Source organism: Microtus ochrogaster, unplaced genomic scaffold (genome assembly GCF_000317375.1).
Source record: "Microtus ochrogaster isolate Prairie Vole_2 unplaced genomic scaffold, MicOch1.0 UNK23, whole genome shotgun sequence".
NCBI lineage: Eukaryota > Metazoa > Chordata > Mammalia > Rodentia > Cricetidae > Microtus > Microtus ochrogaster.
Genome location: NW_004949121.1, coordinates 4,055,178 through 4,066,840, shown reverse-complemented (window position 1 = coordinate 4,066,840; position 11,663 = coordinate 4,055,178). Strand labels below are relative to the sequence as shown.

Here is an 11,663-nt window from a genome sequence, read left to right as displayed (position 1 = left end):
AGAAGTACTGATAATCCTAACAGCTAATCATCGGAAGGACTTTGGTTTCTTGTTCTTATGCAGAGGACTTCAGCTCTTTAAATACAGTCTGCATCTCTCTACCCCTACTGCTTGTCTCATGCCCTGGAGTGAATTTTATCCCTTTAACAATGTTTCATATGCACTTCTAATGGTGGTAAAATGTCCATAACAAAAGAGCTGTGGTATCCATTTTTTTTTTAAGTTTGAGAATTTATCAGGCACAGAGAGTGACTGGAGCAAAGTCACAAAATAGCTGTTAGGTTTCCTTCCAAATGAAAAGTATCTGGTGATTTTTTCCACTTTTGCCTTTTAAGGCTGCATACCAATGTGCCAATGACCCCAACCAACCAGCTGACCCACCCATTCAAGAATGGGTCCTCCCAAACACGACTGGCAAAAAGAAAAAAAAGTCAATGAAATGATTCATAATAATATTCTGCTATTGTCATAGATTGGTGCATAGCCCAACATCCATCAGAGAGGCTTCACTGAGCAACTTGTGGAAACAGATGCAGAGACCCACAGTCAAACATTGGGCCGAGCTAGGAGAATCCTATGGAGGAGGAAGGATTGTTGGAGCCACGAGAAAATCCAGAGTAACTAACCTGGGCTCACAGGGGCTCATAGAGACTGAACTGACAACCAGGAAGCCTGCGTAGGACTGAGCTCAGCATAGAAGTTACCGTACTGTACCTAGGTCTTCTGGGACTCCCAACAGGTGACAACAGGGGCTGTTTCTGAGTCTGTTGCCTGCTTCTGGGACCCTTTCTTCTTATCAGATTGCCTCATGCAGCCTCAATAGAATATGAGCCTAGTCTCACTTCAACTTGATATTCCTTGGCTGGCTGATATCCATGGGAGGCCCATCTGTATCTGAAGAGGAGCAGTGGATGGGGGGCCATCAAAGGTGGACACATTGGCAATCTTAATGATATCTCCAGGTTGTCTCCCCTGGTCTGGTTCATCCTGGCTCATCTCACCAGCCACCAGACAGATCACACTGAAAGTGCCTGTGAGCTTCACATTGAGAACCCCCTGGAAGTCGTTGAAGGTGTGGACCAGCTCTTCTTTCAGTTGTGCACCTTAATGGCTGCTGAAATACCTGCACAGTCAACAGCCACATCTACAAGCCCAGACTTCCTTTGCTGGAGTCAAAGCTGCTTGTACATCCTTCTCAGAGTTCACCTTGGCTGGGGCAAACAGACCTCTCTCCTAACTTCATGGCTTGGGCCTCACCCCCAAGTTGGGCCAAGCACAACTGTGGCTGCTTGTCTCAGCAGTCTTCAGCTGTAGCCAGCCATTGCCTGAAGCACCCTCAGTTGTTACTGCGACAAGGTCCTTCACACTCTGACACTCCACAGCTATCTTGCATCTGTTTGATCCATTTTTGTTATGAAGAGTTCATTGGCAATGAATGCATTCACATTGTTATGCAGTTTATTAGCATGGTCATCTCTGCATATTTTTCATCTCTAAATACTGAAACTTCAACCTCATCGATCAACCACTCCCAATTCCTGATGATTCAGGGAGATCCAGGATCAGGGAGAGATCCTGACTCAAAAAATAAGGCAAAGCGTGGTAGAGAAAGATACTAGATATTAACCTCCGGGCTACGCACAAACATACACATACATACACACCCAGACACACAAGACACACAAACGCATACATAAACACAGATATTCATACACGTACACACATATACACATACACACATGCATACATAGACATAAACACACATACATACACAAGCACACTGACACGCATACATTCACATACACACACATATATACACATACATACAAATAACACAAATATACATATATGATACATGTGCACACATATACACATACATACATAAATACACATATATACACACATACATATACATGAACACACATGCGTGCATACACATACACATTCATACATACATATGTACAAAAATGCACACATACAAGTAATACATATACAAATACATACACATATGTATACACACAGTTTCAGAGGAGTAAAGTTCAATATAAGTTGGATTTGGTATACATGAACAACAGAATGAGAACACTGGAATACAAAGGCTGGGAGTTACTTTGTTTTGGGACTCTTAAAACCATTCTGGCTGGTCTGGAACTCACTGTGCAGACCAGACCGGTGTCAAACTTGAATGAATCCTAGTGCTACGCCTTCTTGGTGCTGGCTTTATAGGCATGTGCCAATATGGCTGGCTACAGGAGTCACTTTTAAGGCGTCACTAGAAATGGGGATCAGTTAGTTACCAAATAATACACAGAAGTAAAAGGCTATGCTTTGGAGACTGGCGTGAAGTAGAGACTGTGTAGATTGAGTCTAAGAATAAGCATGGTAGACCCAAAAGCAATATAGCAATATTAATAGAATTAGATCTCCATTTCCTCAGAGCAGACAAATGAGACCTGCCCGGTGAGAAGAACATCTTTAAAAGGCCTCAGGGGATTCAGGAAAGGACTTTTTGGAAGAGAGACAGCTAACAGGGGAAAGACAGAATTAGCATCATCAGAGCACTTCCTCCACAGAAGGACAATTCTAAAGCTCCCAGCTAAAGTTTGAGGGGCTTCAGATTTACTTAGCTGTAGTTTGGCCTTTGGTACCCCTTCTGAAGAGACACAAGAAGTTCTCAATTGGCTCACAGTTCCAAATAGGGTTGTCTTACATCTCACTTATGACTTTTATGAAAACTAGGGTTTTATTGAGTACAGGGAAACCCAGATACTACTCTCTGAACTTTGAGAGCCATTGGAATGCTCAACAAAACCTAATAAAGCCACCTCTTGTCCTACTTTTATTCCTGTTGACGTGGCAGACACCCACGACAAAAAGCAACATAAGGAGTAAAAAGCTTTTATTTGGCCTGTGATTTCAGGTTACCGTCCGTCATTTCAGGGAAGTCTAGTCAGGCACTCAAGCAGCGAGTCCCACCACAGCCACACGCAAGAGCAGAGACTGCGCTCACACTTGCTTGTTCTCAGTTAGCTTGCTCATCTCTTACACTCTTCAGGACACCCTGCCTAGATAATTCTGACACTCACAGTGGGCTGAGTCTTCTATATCAATTAAAAATCAAGACTGGGTCATGATAACTCTGGTAATCTCAATTGTCTGGTTTCCTAACTGGACTGGGTCATGATATCTCTGGTCTCTTGATTGTCTGTAGGTCTTCTGGATCACCAGGTTTCCCAGATGGACTGGGTCATAATAACTCTTGTCTCTCAGTTGTCTTTAGGTCTTCTGGACCACCAGGTTTCCTAACTGGACTGGGTCATAATAACTCTGGTTTTGAGACTTGGTGGAATTTTGTTCAAATTCAAGGCTAGTTGGCCTTGTCCTAGATTGTGTGGCACATTGGAGCCTGAGTTTTAGAATCAGGGAGGAGATCAGAGCTTAAAAATGGTTAGCCAAGCAGCTAAGAACACTCATGGCTCTTTTATCGAGACTGGGTACTAAGTTCTATCACTAACGTGGTTCACAACAATCTATAATTCCAGTTCCAGGGGATCTTACACCCTCGGCAGGCACCAGGCATGTGTGTATATACATGCAGACAAAACCATCTTATACATACAATAAATAAATACATACATATATTATAAACGAACTCCCAGATGTCATTTCATAAGAATTTAGTTGTAGCTCAGAGTTAGGGACTACCCAACTGTCCATATCTTAGTAAGGCTACTGGTAACAAGTGAGCCATAGTTCTGCGGTCTCTTGGAAGAGTTTAGCTGAGGTCCCCTTAGAATTAATTCAGTCCATCTACTTTTCCTTATGGTCATGTTCTTTAGGCTGAGTGTAAATCGTAGTCAATTTTCAGTGCAGAGACTACCAAATGTGTTTCTTTAGAGATGAGGGCCAGCCTACTATTAAAGAGTAATAAGAGTTCAAGTCAACCTTACTCTCAGAATAACTTCTAGAGGATTTTAGCCTGCAACTGGCCTTTTCTATGATAGTGTGGAAGGCTCCAACCACACCTTAAAGGTCAATCAACATTAGCAGATGTTAGAATCCTTGAAAAGGAGGGCTCTGGGTAAGGTCTGCTTACCAGTTCTCTTCTGGGTGTGTTCAACTCGGTCATGCTGGCCATAGCAAAAGAGATGCCCTGATTGGTACCCCTCTGATGCTGAATGACTCTCTATATCACCATAACCTCCTCATCCCATGGGCATTCTTCATATCAATTGATAGCATCTCTCCTTAGCTGGCAAGACTCACCAGTCCCTCTAAATGATCTTCCACTGGATAGACCATGATCACATAAACACTTCGTTCCTTTTTGAGTTAATTTTGACTTAATCTTACCAGGGCAGTCTGTATCACCTCCTGCCTCATTTATATGGATTTTATAAAAAACTGTTTTTCTCATTTTTATGACAATGTACCTGACAAATGTGACTTTAGCAAGGAGAGATTTATGGTGATATTTGTGATCTAACAAATAAAGCTTGCCTGAAGATCAGAGTGTGGAACTAGCCAATAGGTAGCCATAGAGAACAGGCAATGGTGGCACACAATTTTAATCCTAGCACATTTAATTCCAGAGGCAGAGGCAGAGGCAGATGGATCTCTGTGAGTTCAAGGCCACCTTGCGCTACAAGAGATTGATTCAGTCTAAGAGAGAAACAGAGCCAGACAGTGATGGCTCACACCTTTAATTTCAGTACTTGGGAGTCACAGACCTTTAATACCAGTACCAGAAAGGTGGAGACAGAAAGGGATATGGCTACATGGGGAAGAATATAAGGTGGGAGGAGACAGGAACTCACCATGCTCAGTCTGGGCATTCAGTGTGAGGATTTGGTAGAGGTAAGAAGTAGTGGCTGGCAGCTCTGCTCTGCTCTATCAACATTCACCCCTATATCTGACTTGGGGTTTTTATTAGTAAGTTCAGTTAGAATTCACACTACAGAGGGGCTAGCCCATGATGGAAGGCATGGTGGTGAGAGTTTGAAGCATCTGGTTGGATTTTGTCTACAGCCAGAAGGCACAGAGAGAATGCAACTAGCTAGCTGTTTTTCTTCTTTTTATTCAGTCTGAGATCCCAGCCCATTTAATAGCATTGTCCATATTTAGGTGACTCTTCCCTCTTTGATTAACACATACCCAGAGAATGGTCTCCTAGGAGAGTCTAGAACCTTTCAAGTTGACACTCAGTATTAACCATCACAGTTCTGAAGACCATGGGGCCGATGCCCAAGAATCTAATAGGAAGACTGCATGCAGCCTTGGCCTCCTTATCCATATATATATATATATATATATATATATATATATATATATATATATATATAGAGAGAGAGAGAGAGAGAGAGAGAGAGAGAGAGGGAAGATTCTTTTGTTGTTGTTGTTGTCATCGATGGTGAACAAGATCTAGCCCTTATGAATAGAATAGATTCAGTATTTGTGGACATATTCAACTCAGTATCTTTGTGGTGAGAAGCATTCTTTCCTTCAAGATTGCAGCATGAGCATGTCTCACTAGAAAGGCAGTGGTAACATCATGGTTTCTTTTCCCTTATCAGTCATGTGAGATGGAGTGCCAGGTGATACTCATCTATTACCCTGTTTGAATCCAATGATGACACAGTCTATTCTTCTTTTGCCATCTACAATAAAAGCATTTCTTTTAGTAAGCCACAAGAGAAAGGAGTTGTTTGGAGCTGATCTTGAAGATAAAGCCCTTTGAGATATATCTGCTCTGTTGTTTCTGTGCACAAACGGAAAAGGAGGTTCTTTGAGCACTAGTAGACAGTAGTACATTAAGGCTTCTTACTCAGTATTCCTACCAGTAATTCCTGAAACCTGGTGAATCCTTCTCCTGGCTTCCACTGATGTCCCTTTACCCTAACTTGCCTGAACTTGAGTGTGGTCTTCTAGACCTTGGCCTGAACACTGTTAGCTTTCTGACCTAAGGGTGCAATGGCTGCCATAACTCAGAGATGTCTAGATTGTCTCTGAACAACAGTCTCAGATATTTTAGAGAAGCAGGTCACCAGCTTTGAAATATATCCCAGCCCTTGGAGGACTCCAAGACCAAGCTACAGAAATACAAAAAGAGGCTCCAAAGCTGCTCTGTAGCAGAGCCATCTCTTATCTGGTAAAGGCCCGGTGCTGTGGCTCTAGACCTGTGGGTACGTGAATGCTTCCTTTCAAGGTCTGGCATACAGGCTTTGTAGTCACTATGGACTGGAGATCCAGCTCCTGCAGAGGAAGTTTCCTTCATCAGAGAATATGCTGAGCCACTGCTCACTTGGAAGGGAGAGGTGTTCAGTGTGACCTTTCTTCTTCCTGAGGTGCTATTTCCTGGCATGAGTATGTACTACAGGTAGTGGGCTTTTAGCTAGGTAATTTGAGTCTTGTTGGAGATCTCCAACACCCTCTATCTGCCTAAACTCAGAGAACCTGCACAGTGCTTTTTCTGAGGAGACTTTCTACATATTGCAATATAATCTACATGTGAGATAGAGCACCTTCACTGACTTGAAGCTCTCTGAGTTCCTAATCACAGCATAGTTTTACAGGTAGGAGCTACCTCTAAATCCTGGTAGAAGGACTGTCCAAACGTACTGCTGAATAATACAAGAAACCGAATCCATCCATTCAAACACAGGACAGGTCTGAAACAGCCAAACCCTTGCTTTGACCACAACAGTACACTGACTCAGCTGATGAACTATTCTATTCTAACTATTCTAACACTGAGATATACTATTCTCAGTGTGACTTATACAGAAGGAATAACAATATTGGAAGGAGCCTGGAAAGGGTTAATTAGACTATATCTTAACACATCCTGTATCTCTTACAGGCTTTCATTCTAGTCTAGGTTCAGTTTTCTGGTGATGGTAATGAGAAGACCTCCTGGAGTTAGCTGGATTTGTATTGGCTTTATTTGATTATCCCTGCTCCCCAAGGACTTACATTTGAACTGCCTTAAACACTGGATCTGGCTCTGTAATTTTGGTCTATGTATATTTGCATATTTATTACTATATTTTATTTTTGCACATTGAATAGCAGTAGTCAGCCTGGTCAGGGGCCTCCAGAGATAATGTCTGAGGGAGTCCTCTTTCAAATAAGAGTTGGGAACTTCAGAATACTAGAAATTGCTAAATTATTAACTGATTTCCTCAAGTACAAGACAGGTGCGAGCTGACTAGTTTCAGCTGAGACTTTCCATTGACTCTGACAACCATACAGGATTTGGAGACGTGACCACAGTAATAGGCTATAGCTGAGCTCAGGCCTCAGACCTGGGAGGAACATGGCATCTTTCCACATCACCTGGTCCCCTCTTCCAGGGTAGACAATTTTTATGAGGGGGCAGTAGAATGCCCTCAACAGCTTCAGTCAGGCATGGCCAGCACATGCGTGTTAGTGACTGATTCTGGCTCCCTTTTGGGGAATTGGGAGCAGTCATGCTTCCAACATTCCCTTTGCTTATTAATAGAACATCTCATATCCCCAGAACACCACATAGCAATGGCATTGTGGGCAGTAGCCACCTTCGAGGGTAGGAAAAGTCCTTCCTACTCCAGCGTCCTTCTTTGCAAAGAAGGCAGGCAACCCTATCAGCCCTAGTTGTCTTTGAGGAAGCAAGCCTTCTTGGATGTTTTGAGGTGCTGTGTTTTTCCAGCAACCAAAAGCCTAACATGTTCCACCGTGTCTCTGTCTCACCTCTTCAGCCTGGCTATGGGATTAACAAAGAAGGGCACCTCCATGAGTCGACTAAATGTTGCCTGTGGGCCGAGAGCTAGCTGAGGGATGAAGGGAATATTCATAACCTGACCGTTAGCAATCCTAGGGTTTCTATTTGTGTGTGTTTTAAGGGTCTCAATGGGCCCGACATAAACAGGGATGAGCCTTGATAAGGTTCCCGAGTCATTTCCCAATTTCTCAGTTCCTTCTATCAAACTTTATAACATTGTTATGGCAGTTCTCTTACATCTTCCTTGATTGTTCCCATAGATACCCTCGGTTGGTACTGCAAGTGCCCTCTGGTGGGGAGGCTGCATTACTGCATGCAGTTTGTCAACGCTGTTGGGCAGCACTCCACGTGAGGAGCTTTCCTTCTGCTGTCGGATAGAGAGAAAGGAGGGCTGGAAAATCCTTCCAACTATCAGATAGGTTGAAGGTATATTGGAATTTCTGTATAATTCGTCCAAAACCCTAGAGAAGAATTTCCCAGAATCCTCTAATGAAGCTTTAAACCTCTCATTGCGAAGGGAACATAGATCCTCAGGGTCCTCTGTCCCTCTGCTGCCATCTGCTGGACTCAACGGTAAAGGACAGAGGCTGCAGATCAGAAGGTGGTGGAAGTGCAGTCCCAATTAAAATAAGATGAACTTATCTTTAAGGCAGGCTCTTATGTTGGGTCTCCATTCCGCAGGGGTCACCTCTGCTATTGGGTGCTCAGTTTTGGCTACAAAGGGGGAAGTTTTTGCCTGCACAGGCTGTAAGGTTAGATACTTTGTGACTGCAAATTCCTGATACAGTTTGAGCTTTTCTCTTAAGGTTGCTACGGCCTGGGCATTTGGACCTCTTCCTTGTCTTCTACAAAATACATCTAGCTGGAGGATGGCACAGAGGCTTAAATTTTCATCTAGTGTCCAGAGCTTGTCATCGTCTAACTAGACTGTAATGAGTATTGGCTACATTAGAAAAAAAAAATCAATGTTTTTCCTTTAGGGTTTCCATCCATAGGTGTTTCTAGTATTTGGGAATGTAGCCAAGAGGAGTGTTAATAGAGACTGAATTGAGATATTCTGTGTCCTGGAAAAGAGAATGTGGACAGGGTTTGGTGCCCTAAAAATCCCAAGCAAGTCTGGGTCCCTGAAGAGGGAACATCCCTTCTCAGCCAGCTACCCTCTGTCCATTTCAGCAACCTATCAGTGCCTAAGACTGGATTGATGCCTGCCATGTTCAGAACATTTGTGGGATCTCCTGGTTTATGAACTTTCCCAGAGTTTAGGACCTGAGAGCCTGCAGAATTTCCTCCCAGTTTGTGACTGGTAGTTAATGTATTGAAAATTCTCTTACTTGCTGCGTGTGTGTGTGTGTGTGTGTGTGTGTGTGTGTGTGTGTGTGTATGTGTGTTGTTGTTGTTGTTGTTGTTGTTGTTGTTGTTGTTGTGTTTTGGAGAATGTGTGGTCTTGGCTCTCATTAACCTTGACTTTTCCTATCTAGAAGAAGGTCAGACAAAGAAGGAAAAAACAGAGAAGTACAACTTCTGGTATTCGTTACCAGAGCACACTGTGGGGGCCTGTTGCCAATCACTAGGTTTTGATGATTGGCTTCATTTTTGTCATAGCCAGGTAGAGAGGGAGGGTCTGAACTTCCAGGACACAACCCAGGAAGAAATGAGGTGTCAGGCCACAATGCCAGTGATATATCCCCTGCAGTGTGTTGTAGCTCTATGCCCTTGATTCCATCACTGCAACAAGCTGAGAATTTAATTTAGATCTATGTGTAAAGGGAGGAGGAGCTTTTCTTTTGTTCCAATTGCCTGGTCCCAAATAAACACACAAAAGCATATATAATTGCAGAATGTTTGGCTTGTAGCTCAGTCTTATTATTAACTAACTCTTACAACTTAACCCATTTTTATTAATCTACATTTTGCTGCATGGTTTCTCTAGCACATCTTGTTCCTCTGGTGGCTGACCTGCATCTCCCTTGACTCTGCCCTTCTTTCTTTCTGTATTTTCAGTTTGATTTCTCCACCTAGACGTATTCTCCTTGCTATGGGCCAAACTAGCTTTATTATTAACCAATGAGAGAAATACATATTCACAAGATACAGGATTATCCCACAACATTTCCCCATTTTTGTCTAATCAAAAAGGAAGGTTTCAACTTTAATATAGTAAAATTACAGACAACAAAGCAGTTATCAAGTAAGAATTACAGTTACGGCCCAAGCCAGCAACTCCACCGGAATAGGTACAAGGGAGCAACTTCCGGGGGAGTAGTCCTAAAACAGGGACACCTGCAGAATCAGGCCTAAGTCATCCACCTCCACCAGAGCAGACCACAAGTCAGCAACCTCTGCTGGAGCAGGCCCAGGACGACAACCTCTGCAGGAGCAGGTCAAAGCAAGTGACCTCTGCTAAAGCAGGTCGAACCAAGCGAGTTCCATGAAAGCAGGTCCAGCTGACCTTTAAGATTGCAGAGCAACCTTTGGAAGCCTAGAGCAACCTCTGTGAACACCAAATGATCTCTGGCTAGACTAGATCCATGGCCTCAACTCCAACATGAGGAACAACCATCTGAGTCTTGGAATCACTGGGACCTGGAAGAGTGATAACCAGAGACACAGATAGCCCCAACTACACCAAGCAGAGGAAAAGATGAGTAGACAAGGAAAGAACATACTCAACACCACAAAGAGCAACACAACACCAATAAAAACTAGTGACTTTACAACAGCAGGACTTGAAAACCCCAATATAGTTGAAGCAGAAGAAGATGACCTAAGAAATAACTTTAGGGGAATGTTTGAAGCCTTTAAAGATGAAATGAAAAATTCCCTCAAAGAAATGGAGGAAAAGACAAACAAAAACTTGGAAGAAATCAACACATCTCTTAAAGAAAACCAAGAAAAAGCAATCAAACAGGTGAAAGAAATGATTCAAGACTTGAAAACCAAATATAGACAATAGAGAAAATATAAACCAAGGGAATTCTAGAAAGGAAAATATGGAAAAGTGATCAGGAACCATAAGTGCAAGCATGAACAACAGAATACAAGAGAAGGAAGAGAGACTCTCAAGCATTGAAGATAAAATAGAGGGAAAAGACTCATCAATCAAAGAAAATAATAAATCTAACAGAAACTTAACACAAAGTTAAGTTAGGAATCTGGAATGCCATGAAAAGACCAAACCTAAGAATAATAGGTATAGAAGAAGTCCAACTCACAAGCAACACAAATATATAAGGACCTCCTACACAAGGTTGTTTTCATTTAAGGGGGGTTAGTTACAAATTGCTATTGGTCATAGTCAACCTCTTTCTAAAAGAAGAAAGGAGAATATGATATAGAAATGATGGGGGAAAAGGAGATTATTGAATTCACTTTAATTCAAAGGGAAAAATAGCTGTTAATCTCAAAATATTTACACTGGTATGGGTTTTAGTTCATTGATATAAGTTTAAGGTTAACCTCGCTATTCTCTCTCTCTCTCTCTCTATATATATATATATATACATACATATATATATGTATATATATACATACATACATGTATGTATATATATATAATACTTCTAGTCTTGTTTAAGGTATTTTGTTTTTACAGCTCAATTAAAATATAAGGTATAATTAAAGAACACAAAATTTCAAAAATACAGTTAGTCATCTATAATAGTCAAACTTATAGTCATGTTACTAAAATTTTCTAGGTATACAAAGGTACATTTCAGTTAGATATATAATCTTCTTCAAGCACTTCAAAGACCTACAGAATATGGCATTTCAAATGTTTTAATAACTTAGACTTTTCATGACAGTGAGACACATCTACTCCTGACGGCACCAATGTATTCCAAAAAAGATGATGGGCATCAAAAAAAAAAAACCTCATATGGAGCTTGTTTTCTTTTTTTTTTTT

General features: G+C 41.9%; 1 pseudogene; it reads right to left on the bottom strand.

The window, feature by feature from the left end:
- Window positions 1–843: 843 nt before the first annotated feature.
- Window positions 844–7,772, bottom strand: LOC113458421 (annotated as a pseudogene).
- Between the last annotated feature and the right edge of the window lie 3,891 nt (window positions 7,773–11,663).